Raw genomic sequence first — 17,222 nt, forward strand, 5'->3', positions numbered from 1 at the left:
ATATTATTATTATCACATCTTTCACATGCTTTTGGAATTCCACAGCAGGGTTTCAGAAATGTAATTTACCCAAATTATTGCTCATGTACTGTTAAAGGGAACGGAAAGGTAGAGATACAAATGCACATTTCATTAAAATAATAGGAAGTTAACAAGCAGAGCTGAGGATAAAATATCATTTAGAATCATATATGGAAAATTACTGGTGTATATAACTAACAATATCCAAAAGGAGTTGAATATAATAAGGCAGGAACTCAAAGAACACGATGCTTATTACTCCCTTGAAAAGAGAACATATAGGATTAAACCATGTACTCCATAAAAAAGCAAAACACCCAACAGGTCTCTGTCTTTAACGTAATACACCAGAAAGCGTTAAACATGTATGGACCAATTGCACAAAGCATGTGGAAGAGAGACGAGAATTAGTTATATTCCCCACCGCACGCTGTACTCCATCCACACGCCCTTCCCGTAGGTGGCGCTAATGCGCATGCCAGTCGGTTCTCCACTCGCCATTAACGTCCGAAGAAAACGAAAAGAAACGGAAGAAGAAAGTTCAGCGGGACCAAGATATAAAAACGTATTTACTGTGGTACGTAAGTTTGCTGGTAGCAAGCATCATCATTGAATTTGATCTTTCAGCCGTTGCATTGTTTTGTGTGCACGCTTCAAAGACGATAGGAATTGCATTGTGAAAAACGCGGTAAGGATGAGTGACATGAGCACCTCGACGTGTTTGTTTTTTATAACCTTTTAATTACCGTTCAAAAGACATAACACGCCTCTGTTTGCATGTGACTGGCGCGTTTTCTTTAAGAAGAAGAAGAAGTTAAAAATATAGTATTTTTAGTATTTATTTATTTATTGTCATTGTCAAGAACAATGAAATTGCGTTTGGGGCTTCCATACAACCCAAAACGGGACGTTAACGAATCACACAGCCCCGTTAGCGTAGGTAGGTTGAGCCAAAGTCTTTGTTCTTGAGCATGTGACATATTCTTAATCTGAAATGCGAAAGTCAAGAGCTGCGTTCCTGGTAACCAGTTTAACTCAAATGGTTCCCCAACGTACTCATGGTTCCCCTTCAGTCGACCTACTCTATATGGGATCACGCTTCCGGGTGCCCTGGCTGAAACCCCACAGCTACGATGACGTATGTGGCTCCCGCTCGTGGCATCATCCCTCAGTTCTTGCACTCTTCACCTTAATAAAGAACACCTATGCTGAACTGGGCTAGATAACTACTGCTAGTTAGCTCCGTTGCCTGCCGCCCCTGTTGTTTTACTGGTGTTTTGATGGCAGAGCTGCGGGGGCGCGTTCGCTGTATTGTTCCTCTGCTGTCAGATGGAGGCAGTGTAGGAAGTCTGTGCTGGTCAGTGGACGGCTCTTGCTCCAGCTGCGGAGGAGAGGGAAGTTATAACGTATAGAAGGCCTAAGAGAAACAGTGTTTGACTACAATGACCTGGATGACTGAGAACCTTCACAGACATAGTGTTAAACATTGGAAATTGTAACTACGGCCACTGGCTGTGCTACTTTTTTAAAATCTTTCAGGCTGTAATCAAATCTACTGTCTTTGGCTTTACTTTTGCAAGTAGATGGAAAGCATTCCTCTGTTTCAGAGACTTGGAGAGCGATCCATGCTTTCATTGTATCTCGACTTTTGTCGTCTGTTAGCTGACTGCAGCTACATTGGTTAGCACCCTCATACCTTTCTGATCTTTTGAACTGGTAGATCTTTCAGTATCATCTGCAGACTACCAAAGCACAGAGGAGGTCGGCCTTTGCTGTGACTGCTCCTAAACTGTGAAACAAACTGCCTCTTCACATCAGGACCTCCCCAACATTAGGCACTTTCAAAACATGTTTGAAAACCCACATTTATTCCTTGGCTTTTAAAGCAGAATGAGTTCTGACTACTTGTTCTTGTACTGCTTTACTGCTTGTTCTGACTGCTTGCTGCAGCACTTGAGTCAGCAGCAATGTGCTATATAAATAAATGTGACTGACTTTTGTTGTTGTACGCTTGTTCATAATATCAGTCTGTACATGCTCCAGAGAGCTTTTCTTCAAATTCTTTAATTCTCACTCGCTTTTGCAACTTTGTACTTTTGTGTTACTCGCAGCAACAACTCCACCTCATTGTTAGTCCATTTAAAAAGCTCGCTGCTTTTCCTCAACATTTTGCTGCCACATTTCAACAAGTAAATAAACGGCAGACGGAAATGAGGCAGGTCGAATCTTCTTGCGTTTCACGCATGCGCAGGACTGGAACGTAAGCGTTTTCAGCCGTTTCAACTCCGTGAAAACGACTGAAAATGCTAGTGTGGACGCGGAGGCGAAAACGCCGTTTTCACATTTATCCAGGCTAGTGTGGTTGTAGCGTCAGTCTCTACCACTCAAAGCGGTTGGTGCCTGCAGAGTGCTAATTCAGAATCATCTTGTGCAGCATTTTTGCTTTGATCCTTTTGGTACTCATTCCACATCTCTACCAACTGCCTTTGGGTTGTATGCCTCTCCCTTCTTAAACATGAGCACTGTCTCCATGTCCAAAGAGCTCTAGTTTCATCTCATGTGAGAAAGGAAGTGCTACCAGTGTGTAGAATCTTTCTCCCAAGTTATCCTTAGCATACTTTAGTCTGGCTTGAAAGTGTTTCTTCTACAGAAGTGTAGTTTTTCTTGCTCTGCATTCTCAGTCTCTTCCTGTACAGTGTCCTGGTGATTGTCTTCGATCCATCTTAGTTTAATAAATACCACACATTATCTGAAGTTAATTTTGAACTTTTCCATAACTTTGTTGTTCTACTGTAGTTAAATTACTTAGATGGGTTAGCTGTTGTTTGTTGCATCCTTTGCAGATTCATGAATTTGAATATATATTTAATATTAGTCTGTAATGAAATAACAGGGCTCGCAAAATCTCTAGCCCGACGTCCCGGGGCTAGCGATTTTTCCAGTCGGGCCCTGCCCTGCCCATCGGGCTATCATAGGAAGGAAAAATATATGTCAATGCTTTTGCATTCTTTCAGAAATGTAGCTGGGTAATTATGTCATTGACATCGGTGAGCCACTGTCAATATGTGACATATTGAAATCGTGTTTGAATTTGCGCTTGTTTTTTTGCTTTCACTTTGCAATCGCACGAACTGTGTATAGAGAGCGACAGCACTGATCTGTGAGTGATGATAATTTGTGCACCAATCCCTCTGACGTCGTCTTATCAATCGTTAGCTTACTATGCAAACATGACAAGTGAAATCTCCCGCAGCAAGCTTAAACATGTGAGAGGTAGGGCTGGGCAAAACGATTATTTTCCTAATCGATTAATCTAACGATTCATTTTTCAATCTGATTCGATTTCGATTCGATTAACGATTTTTTTTCCCCATTATTTGACTTGTATAGCAATTTCACATTTACTAATTTATGTATATAAATGAAAAACACAAATTTATTCATTTGAAGACCTTTTAATAAAAAAAAATTGCAAAATAAAGTTGTAGAGGTCGTACAATCAATACAATAGAGATAGCATTTAACAAGAAATGAAATGTGCAAACATATATAAAATTAAGGAAAAGTTAACAAAACATTTCAAATAAATAGCAACAATGGTGTCTTTAAACAAACAAAATGTAACATTCACTTTGCTTTCTGCCAAAAAGTGCTCTTCATTCACAAAACAAAATCCACAATAACATTGTACTACAATCTTCTGTTTTTAACAAAAAATTAAATGTTTTGCAAAACAAATATAACAAAGGAAATCATAGCAAAAAATTAATAATATACAAACAGCAGAAATGGCGTCTTTGAACAAATAATGAAATGACAAGTTACCCCTAAGTAGGACTCTGTGACCAGACTTGTCCAAGCATCAGTGGTAAGGGAGATTTTGGATGTGGCTTTTTTAGTTCATTCCTTAGTTTCTCCACTGAAGTTTCATACTTTCTCTCCATCATGCTTGTAAAATGACGCTTAGACGGCAGAGTGTAACCTGGTTGGAAAGTGGTCAGCATTTCTTTGAATCCCTCACCCACAGCAAGTGGTCTCTTGTCTTTTAAAATCATAGATAAGACGCTCTCAGTAAGTACAGCCACCTCCTGGGGGGTGCATGGTGTACTTCTTCTCTGACAGTAGTCCTCCAGACTTCTCTGTTTATTCCTGAAATCATAAATCACACACAGCACAAATGTGTGCTGTGTGTGATTATCTCTGTGTTTATCTCTGTGTCTATGAGTGAGTGTACGTCTACGTGGGGGGGGGGGTCTGGATGAATTAACGGGTAAAAACTAGCGTTAGTAAAAAAGTTGAAAACTTACGGTGGTTTGTCCTTTGCAGAAGCGGCTCCTGGATGCAGTTGTTTTAGGTGCTGGTGCATAGCCGTCGTGCTTTTATGATAGGCCATTTCCACCTCACAAAGCCGGCAAACGACTGAATCACTTCCTTTTCTGTTAAAATATCCCCATACTGTAGAACTGCGTGTTCGGGTGGAGTGATTTAAGTTGACTGCAACTGCCTCACTCATGATTCCGCTACTCGCTGCCGCCATGTCTTTTTTTGAAAGTGACGACGCATCGACGCAGATTTTTTTACATCGATGTATTTTTTGCGTCGACGTAATCGATTACGTCGACGCGCTGTCCCAGCCCTAATGCGGACCACTTATGTGCACCCGTGTAAATAACATAATGTTCTGCCGGGTGTGTTGTTGGTTTTCTCTCGATTTCTGAGTCGACAAGCGCCTTTGTTACTGGGACCAGTCATTTTAAGAAAGGCCCCCATTAGAACCCATGAGAAATGCAAGAAATGCATTATTGCTCAGTCTGCAATATCTTTCCCAGAACAAACACCAATTGCAAATAACATACTCAAAATAAACCTGAAAAATCTGTTTAAAACAGCTACTATGTTGCAAAGAGTGAACTACCACTGGCACAATTTAGCAGTCTTTGCAAACTTTAAAAAGCAAATGGCCTCGATCTTGGTTCCACTTGCCTCTTACCCGTGACTTCAGTGGAAATTTCAAATTCAGGATCTGACACAGACTGATTCATGTCCTACACAGTTCTTACAAGTTCATAGAAATGTCTGTTCAATCAGAACCAAGTATTTGAGTTGATGATTGTAATTTTTATACAATGTTGTAATTTGTGTTTCAACAATTTTTTGATTAATATTTTGTTTCCGTTACAATATTATACATTAATGTATAATATTGTACATTAATGTATAATATTGTAACGGAAACAAAACAGGAAACAAAACATCAATCAAAAAATTGCTCTTTTTTTTATTCGGGCTACTTAAATTTATTTTGGGCTACCAAAAACTGAAGAGTCCCTGCCCGAAGGGCTACCAGGGATTTTGAAATTTTGCGAGCCCTGAATAATCAACATTTTTAAGCTAACAAAACCTTAAAACTGAACCTTAAATACCTTTTTGTGAAATTTTGGTTATCGTTATTTTATAAAATTGAAAGTACATCAGAATTAACAACTTTGTCCAAAATTAGTTTCTCTTGCCATTACTGCTGTTGTTGCAGGAAATTCGTCAGTACGACCACCACAGATAGTTCCAGAGAGTTTCTGGGAGGTTTAGCGTTAGTAAAGTGTCTCAGTGTCTTTATAATATTTTTTAATAAAGTTTTAGTTTCTATCCTTAGGCAGGGAGGAATTATAGCATCATCTGAGAATTCTGAAGGCCCTTTCACATAAGACACGGCATGCTCTGCGCTGGCTGCTGCCCTCTGCTTGTACGTCGTTTTTTTGTGCCCGGTCTATAGCTACTTTTTTCATTAGTACTTATTAAGATCAGCTCGCCATGACTAAACTCAGATCGACTGGTTTTCCATTACAATGCATGTTTGTTGTTATAGCAATGCGGCCAAGTGTCCAATGACGTAATTAGTATGTGACATGAACCCTACAACAAAGGTGGACGTCGAGGCAACGATATACCCGGTGCTCGATCTATGGCTGTTTGTCAGACTCGGGGGACCATGTCCTTGTTTTGTGTTTTGTTTTTTGCTTTTTTTGTAGCCATTTTCCCTCATTGCCAGGTTTCAAAACTGGCAGTTTTGATTTGCATAAGTAAGACTTTCTCATGACTCATTGAATGACGCCACTGATCAGCCAATCGGGGGCACGCAGTCTGACTCTAAATATTGTGGCAAATTGTGGCGAGATGATCCAAGTAGGTACTAATGAAAAAAAGGTTATGTACCAGATTGCTTTGTTTCCACAACACTGCTTTCCTTCCAAGGTCCCCAGAGCTGTTGAATGGAATGACTTACTCAACGGCTTGGAGGGAAACTTCTGTCATAACGTTCATTGAACTGCACAGAATGTTTTCGTTGCATGCTTGAACTTAGGGTGACTGTAGTTTTAGTTTCAAAACTTGTGTGAAGGTATGTCAGCAGGCATGAGGACTCCTCGCTGGCGTGCTTGTGCTGTGCTTTGCTCGCTGCCGCTGGAAAACGTCCCAGGATTCCAAGTTTATCCGCTCTGCACAAAGCGCTCTGCCTCCTGTATCGTAGATGTACACACTGAACACGATGAATGCAGGGTTAAAGGGTTTGTCTGTGCTAGGGGTGGGTGATAGAGATTTTGACTATACCGCTCTATCGCGATAGCGCATGTTGATGATGTCATCAAGCTGCGCCTGTTTTGGTCGAAAGCATCGCAGCGGCTACAACCATTATCATCTGCAAATTGTGGCGGGCGACAGTCACAGCAAAGAGATGAAGCACTTCTGGAATATGGGGAAAGCTGAAAACTGCGCTTCCTCCACTTCATTCATTAATGTTGAATTCTCTCGCAGCTACTCTGTTCCCATGTTGTTGCAGTATATTAATAACTAACCTCGTATTGTGGATGAATGATCTCAGTTGTTCTCCTGACTGATGTTTGGCCCGTGTACAGCATCCTGCTATGCGACTGCATTTGTCCCTGACCACCAGAATCCGTCACGTTAACTTTTATCGAGTGGAAAAAAAGTTGGCGTTCATCCTCCAGCTTCACTGTGCTAATGTTATGCTAACATAGCTGTGTCGCTAGCAATCATGTAGCACAACATTATATACCAGGTAGTCCAACTTCAGTAACCCTGCAAACGCCACTGCTGTTTAGTTTTCCGTCTTCATTTATGTTGGAAGTGGCAGCAGAGCTGTACGTTTGAATTAGTTTCAAAAATCTCTGTCAGAACATGGTATGAAATGTTTAGGTGGAAACTAGCGAGCCAACTTCCTGTTAACGTCTAACTCCGTTAAATTTAATAAATTCTGTTTTCATTATGCCTGGATGTTAAACTTCATTGTTACACCAGATGATTTAATTAAAGATGAAAGAATTTAGACCGTTTTTAACTCTTAGTTTTCGTTTGACTTTGGGACCTGAAGAAGACGGAGTTTTGGACCCAGATTACTCCGCGAAGCTCCTCACTACGGCAGCCGTAATGCTCTGACAATCCATCAAAACATTTTTAACAGATTTCTGCACGCCAAAATCGGTTCGAGGTCAGTAAGCACAACCAGAATTCATACATAAGGCACACTCGATTTTTGAGAAAATTAAAGGATTTTGTGTGGAAAATACGTTATACAGAAGAAAAGAATATATCGTGATATATATCGTTACCGCACGTGCTTCAAATTATATCGCGATATGGATTTTAGGCCATATTGCCCAGCACTAGTCTGTGCTACACACAGCTGGATCATGTTTGTTCCTTCTCAGAACGTTGTGGACCTTCTGCTCAGTCATTTCTGATTTAATTTTGTACAGTTTAGACATGTATCATGATTGCTGTAAAATTTCAGCTTCATAGATCAAAAATGTTTTTTAAAAATGGTCTATTGTTAAATATATGCAGATTTTTAATTTTCACTTTCATTTATTTGTCTTGTTTCCTAGACAAGGGGACTACTTAACTGAAGTCATCGTTTGAAAGACTGCTCTTCAGGCAATACTTTCTGAATGTTCCAACAGTCAAGGAAGTGTCAGGACAGCCTGGTTCTCCTGACAATTTGAACTCAAATCAGGGTAGCCTTTCTGCATCTTGAAAAATCAGAAGTGACTTGCTGTCAAGAAAGCAGTGCACAATCCCACCAAAATTCCATGGAATCCACTGTCTACAAAAATCACAATTGTGCACTGAATTACAGCACCCCAAACCCAAGGATTTTGCATTTAGTGTGTATAGCAGTGACAATCAAACAAAAAGAAATACTGGCTTGAGTTCATCAGCACATGTCCTTGTTTAACACAAAGGAATATCCTCTCTTGAGAACTTCATAAGACAGCCTTCTAACAAAAGTGGACAGCTTGTGGAATTTTTAACTGAGACTTTAACTTTTCCTAAAAGTTTCTAATATACAATGCTGGGCTGAAGCAAGGGCTGCTCCACTTCATAGAGAGAGAGCCCAAATGTTTTCTTTACAAGATCAGTCTTCTTCTGTACCTGAGAACAACGCCTCCACATCATCCCCATTATTTTGCATCTCTCCAAAAAAGGAATCTGCTCATTTCAAATCTTCCAAGATTGAACCTAATGTTGATGATTTTTCAGAGGAAAAATGTTTTGAGAATCAGGAAGTGGGAAGTTTCCTCCCACGAGTTTGTGAGCAGAAGGAACAAATCCTAGATCATTCAGAAGGAAATGTTTCCACCCCTTCTCAGAAGCTCTCCCCTTCTTCTCTCAGGGATCAGCCAGCCGAAGGTGAAGTCTTGGAAGCTAAAAAAACCAAACGGATCACAGATGATGAAATATTAGACTTTATCGAGAAAGAGGTTGCGTTACTATATTCTACCAAGCGGCAAAGTTTCAGCCCTGTTCTTACTGAGCAGTGCACTACTGCAACTGGACAAGAAGATGAAGTGAAGGAAAGCAAAGGAGCTGAGTTCTCTCCCACGTCTCAAGAGAAATGTGATATATCTGCATCAGAGAAACATGTAGCAGGTACACCAAACTCTGCTGTTGACAGCTCAAGACATGTTCATAAAAATGTTGAGAAGTATTCCAGTGTAAATTTTACCAGTATGAAAACATGACCTTGTTTCATGGCAAACCCCCAAAAGTGGATTCTGTCCATCTGGACGTAGCGTTTTCAGTGGAAGAAACGTTTCATCCAACTGACTTCTTCAGTCTGAGCTGACTGCAGGTTTCCCCAGACTGAAGAAGTCAGTTGGATGAAACGTTTCTCCCACTGAAAACGCTACGTCCCGATGGACAGAATCAACTTTTAGGGATTTACTTATCTGGGTGATTGAGCATGCATCAAGACATTTCATGGGTAACTTTCATCTCTTTACATCCACAGATTATCAACGTGTCGTCTTGGACGTTGCTCCCACTTGCATAAATAATGAAGCAGAGCATCCAGTGACTGTGACAGCAGTTTCTGGAGTCACCGTGCCAGAAGAGACTGAGAAGTACCCAGGATTAACGGTCAGCTGCAGTTCCTCACAAGGAGAGCGTGAGAGAGTCAAAGAAACCGAAGGCACTGGAGATCAAGATCAAAATGTAAACGAACAGACACCTCCATCTAGACCTGAAGGTGCAGATACATTCTCTGCTGCAGTTAGAAATGATCCAGAATATGAACAGGGTTCATCAAAGCCAGACATGCATCTTTTAAACACAAACCAAGAGGAAGTAAGGTTTGAGGACCCTTCATATGAAGATATAAGTGAAGATGAGAATCCAGAAGTTGATAATAATGACGAGGAGATGCCTTCACCTTCATGTGACGTGTCTGAAGCCAGTAATACGCAGTTTGGACATGTGCAGAGTCAGGCCGAGCTTCCAAAGAACCAAACACTTGGCATAGCACAAGATTGCTCTTGTCCATGTTTTGTTGAAACTGAGGATGGGTTTGAATGTTTCTTATGTCCTAAATGTGACGGTGAGAAACATTTAGATTGGCAAGCAAGCTGCTCTTTGAGCCCCCTTTCTGACGCGCAAGATCAAGAGGAGACTGATGAGGACGATGATTGGCTTGTTATGCCTATTAGCGTATTAGATGTTAAATGGGAACCAGCAGATGAAGGCCAGGCTGACCCAGAAACTGTTTCACAGCATGATGGTGAGCATGAAGACCAGGTAAAACAAAGTGACACAAATCCAGCTGTCTGTGAGGTACCCGGATCTGTTCCAAACCATGTGCCAGCTTCTGCTTTTTCCATGATGGAGGTTTTTGAAACACCTTCTCATCTAGCAAAAGTCATACAATCTAGAGAGACAATGCAACAGTCCTTCATGGTGCCTTCTTCCTGGGGCACAACTGAGACTAAAGCTCAGAGACCACAAAATAGGGAGTCACATAGTGCTCCTGATGACAGTTGTGAAACTGACGATAGTTCCGATTACTCTGCTGATTCAGGACGTAACTATCTGACCGTGTCCAAACAGTGGTTAAGTAACCTGTCAGCGCCTGCGTCAGCAGAGAAAAATGACTCTGGTTCTGTAAAAGAAAATGAAGACCATGAGATGGCAAACTTACAACCAAGTCAAACGGGGAACAGAAGCAAGTCTTCAGAAAAGGATGACATCATCAACCTTGATTCTGACACCGAGGATGAAGGTGTCCAAAGCTGTCCAGAGACAAAAACAAAGAGATTATTCTCTACGCGCACAGAGAACAGTGGAGCTGCCAGCCTTAATCAACTGAAGAAACCTTCTCCTGAAACTGTGGAAGGAAACTGTCAAACCAATGGACGTACATCTATAGATTTATCCAGATGTTGTGACGAAGTGATCCAGAGTGGGAACCCTGACCTTTCACAAAGGACAGAAAAGTGTAATAATACTGGATCTCACCATGGTAGAAAAGCACGAAGCATTTCAGATGATCCTGCTGTTATAGTAATATTTGACAGTGATGATGAAGAAAAACAAAGCAGCAGACGGGTAAAGAGGAAAGGTGCATTCTCTGAGTCAATGAGTGGAGGCAGTACTTCATGTGGAGAACAAGTGAGGGATATTGAAAAGAAGGGAAGTCCTAAAGCAAACAGCAGAAAGCCGAGTATGCCTTGTGCAGATTCACCAAAGTCACAGCATCATTCCAAACCTCAGCAAACACAGATAAAAGAAAAGAAACAGGATGTAACCTTTAGCCAATCAGATAGTATAAAGAAGAGAAAACTGATTAAAGTTAAAGTGCGTCCTGAGCGTGTTCAACAAAACGACAACAGACAGACTACTTCAAAAATCATGGAACAACATCGTGATGATGCACAAAATAGTCTTCATGTCAGCCAAAACACCCAAATCAATTTATCATCAAAGAACCGCTGTGAGAAGCAGTCTGTGGACACGGAGGTAGACATCACTAAAGCTCACTATCACCACGTTCAACAAAAGGCACAAAGGCAAACCTCAGAAATGGTGCAAAGAGAAGTAGAAAAACACCTTAACAACAAGGAAAGAGAGACTAGAGTTCTCTCGTCAGAAACGGAGGACAGCGATGATACCTTGATTTATATACAAACCAGTCCACCGTTCATGAACTACCAACACAAGAACCCCCAGTCTGCGGACAAGGGAATGGGCTCCATTTGCCATCAGCATGTTGAACAAAAGGCCAGTGAACATATGACATCAAAAACAATGGACAGGAAGGTTAAACAAGCCTTGAAGAAGCAGAAGAGAAAGACTAGAGTTCTCTCATCTCAAACTGAGGACAGCGATGATACCTTAATTTATGCACAAACTAGTCCATCCTGTTCTGATAGCGAGGATGACTCCACTATGACTCCCGTGATTCCTCGCTTTGTTGTTCAGAAGTCTTCTTCATCTAGTGATTCCCTTAAACTTCTAAAACAGTCTACAGTCCAAAGGCGAGGCAAAATTGAATCCCAGCCAACTCCAGAGACCCCCACAGAAACCAGCAAGACTGACTCTAAAAAGAAGAAACAACAAGGGGCTAAAGGAAAGCTTGTATCCAACCCAAAGCCTATAAGTGATGCACACCATACAGAACCGTTGTCTAGGTCTGCGGATAGCTCATCTAGTTCCAGGCACTGCTCGTCCTCATCCAAACTACAGCGATCTCACTCTGACAGAAACTCTTCAACATTACATCAGTCTCGCACTCATACAAAGGGCCCGTCATCTTCCACATCCATGCAGTCATCAGCAAAGGAACAAGTGTTCAGTGACTGGCGAAAGAGCTTTGTCCCAACCAGGAGAGACCGAAAGAGTAGTCTGGAGAGTAACCTGAGACCAAGGCACAATTACGAGTCGCTAAGAGAAGCCAGAGCTGGACCAAGTCAATGTGACAAGCCACACAAACGGAGACACAGCTCCTATGAGTCTGTACCTCCTCTGATGAAGAGGCCCAAGGATGAAGCCATACAGATAACGAAGGCCAGACATCAGGACGCTCCATTAGTGCGAAGTGTGTACTTTTGAAGTCTCTAAAATGTTTTAATTGATTTGATTCATATATTAATAATAGTCAAGTTCCAAATTGTTATTTTAAATGTGTTTGATCTTGACTGCATGTTTCTAAATGTAGGATTTCCTCTGAGCCAAGGCTACAAGTGGAAGAATGAAACGAGCGTCATGGCCGACAAAAGGTGATACTCAACATTTAATATTGACTGCATATAAAAGATTGGTCAAGCCTCCGGGTATGAGCAGTAAAACCAATACGGAGATCCCTCTAACTTTCCTTTGGCCAGCAGAGAGAAGTAACTTGTGTAGGGCTGTGCGATATGACCAAAATCTCATATATATAGATGTCTTAATATCCCGATATTAAGACATCTATCGTCCGATAACGATATAAATCACAAAAATGTAACATTTTCTGTAAATTCTGTGAATCTCGGGCAGCTCGACTTGCGTGAAGTGTTTCCAGCTGCGCGTCGTGTACCTGGAGTCCAGTGTTTTAGCCGATGCATGAAACGATACATTTTTAGACATAAGTTGTAACGGCCGCAGTTTTCTTTGTGAGTATTTATTACACGGCGTGCTGCGGGGAGAAGCCTGTTCTGACGTTTGAGTCTAAGGTTTATTTTTTAGCACCTGGCGGCTCTTTTTTACTTCTCATCCATAAACAATCTGCTCTTTCACGTGATTCAGTTTATTTTGAAAAGTCTCAACAGGATCTTGAGCTTTATTGTGAAAGGTTTATGTGGAACAAGCGGACACGCGGTGGTTTTACCGTTGTTGTTGCTAACGACAACGCATAAAAACAGGCGCTTGTCCGTCCTCTGATGTGTTTAATGACCAGAGACTGGTCATTAAACACATCAGAGCTGCTTTTCCACCATCCCTGGACTCGCACCAGTTTGCATACAGGGAGAACCGGTCAACCGAGGATGCGATCGCCACAGTGCTGCACACATTACTGAAGCACTTGGAACACAGGAACACCTATGCACGGCTCCTCTTTGTAGACTACAGCCCGGCTTTTAATACCATCCGGCCATACAAACTCCGTCCCAAACTCCACCAACTGGGACTTAACTCCTCTCTGTGCAACTGGATTGTGGACTTCCTCACTAACTGTAGACAGAGTGTCAGAGTGGGTAAGAACACCTCTTCCACCCTTGTGGTCAACACCGGTGCCCCTCAGGGGTGTGTTCTGAGCCCTCTGCTATACACTCTCTTCACCCATGACTGTATTTCCTCCTGCGCGTCCAATCTCATTGTTAAGTTTGCAGATGACACTACAGTGCTCGGACTTATATCCAACAATGATGAGACAAACTATAGGACAGAGGTGCAACAACTAGAGTCATGGTGCCACGACAATAACTTGGTCTTAAACACCAAAAAGACCAAGGAGATCATTGTAGATTTCCGGAAGAGGGGCCATAACAACCATCTGCCTCTCTTCATTGGCAGTGAGGCGGTGGAGAGGGTGAGCAGTTTTAAATTCTTGGGGGTAACTGTGACCGAGGACCTGTCCTGGGGCAACCATATCACCTCAGTTGTACGGAAGGCCCAACAGCGCCTCTACTACCTGAGGAGACTGCGGAGCGCACACATTCCCAGATCTCTGATGTTGAACTTCTACAACTGTGCCATCAGCAGCGTTCTGACGTATGGATTTCTAGTGTGGTTCCCCAGCTGCACCAAGGCCGATCAGCAAGCACTCCAGCGGGTGGTGAAAGAAGCTGGCAGAATTATTGGAACAAGTCTGCCAGAGATCAGTAATATCTTCCCCACTCGCTGTCTGAGGAGGGTGCACAGTATCCTGCGGGACCAACATCACCCTGCGCGCCACCTTTTCCATCTGCTGCCCTCAGGGAGAAGGTACAGGTCTATACAGGCCAGAACATCCAGACTGGCCAACAGCCTGTATCCACAGGCTGTGAGGCTCCTGAACTCTCTGCCCCCCTCTCACGGACAATAACCATATCCAACTTCTTAATAGCAATGAACTGGTCTGCATTGGTGCATCATATCTTTATTCTCTTCCCCCTCCTGCCCCCTCCCCCTCTTTCTTAAATAGATAACTATCATATCTGATATCATATCTCACAGTACAATAATATTGAATGGGTTGCATTGTTGTATTTTGTCATGTTTCTCAGGTCTTTGTCTGAATTTCTACGAACATTATTGCTAAGGATTGTCTTATTGCATTGGAGTCACACTGGGTTAAATATGTACACTTGGGTTTTAAGGGGTATTTATTATTTTCTTCTTTTTTTTGGGTTGTATGGAAGCCCCAAACGCAATTTCATTGTTCTTGACAATGACAATAAATAAATAAATACTAAATACTTATATTAAATATAAGAGAAAGAAGAAATGAATATAGCCGCTACAGTGACCATAATAATGATAATGAAAAAATATCGCTGTAAACAGTTTATTTTGCGACACCACGAAACAATCGACAGCGTAAAATGAAACGACAGACATTTTTATATCGTCATCCGATATATATCGTTATATCGAGCAGCCCTAACTTGTAGTTGTTTAGACATGTGGGAAAACTGCCTTGGCTCCGGACTCTGAGTATTTGATCTGCTGCTGAATTTGAATCTGCTTTTTTAACTCATGCTCAAGTCCAAAAGGTTTATTTAACCAATTTAACGTCCGTGTAAAATCACTAGTATTGGTCAGTTTACAGGTTGAATGAGGCCATGTCAAAGATAATGTGAAAATTGTGGTCTGGGCTTGTTATGTCTGGTTTTAAATAGCTAAGATAACACGTGAATATGCTTAGCTTGAGGCTTCACAACAGAGCTTGAGTAAAGAGTCATTGATAACTTGCTGTTTTGTTTTCAAAGTCAAAGCAATGCAGTGTACAGTATGACCAGGTTTTCTGAGGTGTGTCCTGTGTTTCACTGTGTGCAGACCAAGGAAAAGGTTCAGCTCTCCAAGGCCTCACCACTGAAGGGAAAAACGCTCTGCCAAAGAGGCATTCTGTTGTTTTTGTTATGACTGGTTCTGTGTTTGATTTAATAAAGCACTTGTGTAAAACAAGTGACGTTACATATAAAACTATAAGAAGTTCAGCATTTTATGTGTTGTACTTGCTATATTATATACACTCAAAAAATACAGGAACACTGAAGTTGCACACCAGACAATCTTGAAAATGAAAGTTGGAAATGGGATGGAAACTAAAGTCATCAACGTTTTGATGGGTCCATTCTAATTCTAAGCAAACACTGACTTGTTCCCGTATTTTCTGAGCAGTATACAAACATTATTCTTTGTTTTCTTTGGAAACAGAAGTGCCTGTATGAAAACCCAACATGCAGCTGTTTACTGTATTTTCTCTGAATACTGTTCATACTTGAAACTTTGTAAATAGTTTGTTGAATTTTTTTATCTATTCATTTATAAGCTTTTTTTCTTACTCAGAAAATTCTATGCACCACTTAAAATAGCTGCATATTAAAAAAAAAAAAAGCCTTATTACAAGAAGTGCTAATAGATTCACAATTGTTTGAATGTCTGTTTCACGGGATTTTAAATGCAGTATTATGCTCACTCTGTTTAAGTGATGTTCCCCAGTGCCTGTGTGAGTCCTAAACCCATCAGAAGGTTTCAAACCGCTGACAGGTGAAATGAATAAAAGTTGGTACAATGTTCTGCTAGAAAAACATGGGCGCTGTTATTTGCGTGATTGTTATTTCATCATGTATTGCTCACCTGTGGTTGGGGAAATAAGTACTTGATCTGTTGCTGAATTTGTTAGTTTGCTCACGTACAAAGAACTGAAAAGTCTCTTATTTTTATTGTAGTTTTATTTTAATAGTGAGAGGGGATATCTGAAAAATATAGCAGATTCTTTGCATAATCGCAGAGAATACAGATGTAAAATCCATAGACATGGACATAGCGATAGACAGGAAAACAGCCCCAAAGCATGTTTCCATGTCTGCGCTTTGCTGTAATGTAATTTGAGGTCATACTCTGCAGGCCAGTTGTCAAGTCCAGAAGGAGAAAAAATAAAAACGACAGGTGCAAAGGAAGCGGTTCCAGCCCATTTTAAGATAAGATACCTTTATTAGTCCCACGAGTGAGAAATTTCATGTTAAGGCTGCCGACCTATTGCACGCGGTGCCATCTTACCCTCCGACCATACATACGTTACACAAAAACATCACAAGGGGAAGACAGGTCAGAGAGGTACAACAATGGAAAATGCACCACATGAGGAAAGATAAGGAGAAAAAAATAACTCCCCCCAGACTGAGCTCCAACAGGGAGATCAGTTTGAGAACAGAGAAAAACACCTCTGCACATGAAAAAACTCTTAATACACCAAAGAAGCACATGACAAGCAACAGGGGGGGTAAAGGGTGAGAGACAGCCAATGTAGACAGGACATCCGGGCCTGCAGCCTGTGCGCTGGTCTCCTTGATCCACCGTCAGCATCGGAAAATCAAAACTTGCACCGTAACCTGCACATGACCAGGTTATGTGGTAAATATAATGCTTTATTTGTCTACACCCTGTGGGCACTTTTTCGTAGAACTGCAATAAACTTTGACCCAACTGTAGAACCTCTGGAGAAAAGCAAAAACTGAAGCTGTAGACTATTGCTACTTCAGTCAAAACCAAACGAACATTGGACATGCAACTTCAAATTTGCAGAAAAATAGTTCCTCGAAATACATTTTCACTAAACTCAAAAGCATAGACAAAATATGTTAAGGCTGTCCAATTTTCTGAGAAGCATACCGAGTTGCCCAAATGGTGACCTTCTCGCCCTGCCAGATTCAGAAAATTTGGTACTTTCC

General features: G+C 41.4%; 1 non-coding gene across 3 annotated transcripts; it reads left to right on the forward strand.

Annotated features, from left to right (window-relative positions):
- The first annotated feature begins 469 nt into the window (after nucleotides 1-469).
- On the forward strand, nucleotides 470-16,081 carry LOC101488006 (uncharacterized). 3 transcript variants are annotated; one of them, XR_013093852.1, is made up of 6 exons: nucleotides 529-598; nucleotides 7,406-7,522; nucleotides 7,920-8,964; nucleotides 9,326-12,403; nucleotides 12,524-12,584; nucleotides 15,325-16,081. It is a non-coding gene; the product is annotated as an uncharacterized LOC101488006 (transcript). The 3 variants fall into 3 exon arrangements; XR_013093851.1 differs by lacking the exon at nucleotides 7,406-7,522 and having other exon boundaries at nucleotides 470-598; XR_013093850.1 differs by lacking the exon at nucleotides 7,406-7,522 and having other exon boundaries at nucleotides 552-709.
- Nucleotides 16,082-17,222: the final 1,141 nt, after the last annotated feature.

This window comes from Maylandia zebra, linkage group LG17, assembly GCF_041146795.1.
Source record: "Maylandia zebra isolate NMK-2024a linkage group LG17, Mzebra_GT3a, whole genome shotgun sequence".
NCBI classification, from domain to species: Eukaryota; Metazoa; Chordata; class Actinopteri; order Cichliformes; family Cichlidae; genus Maylandia; species Maylandia zebra.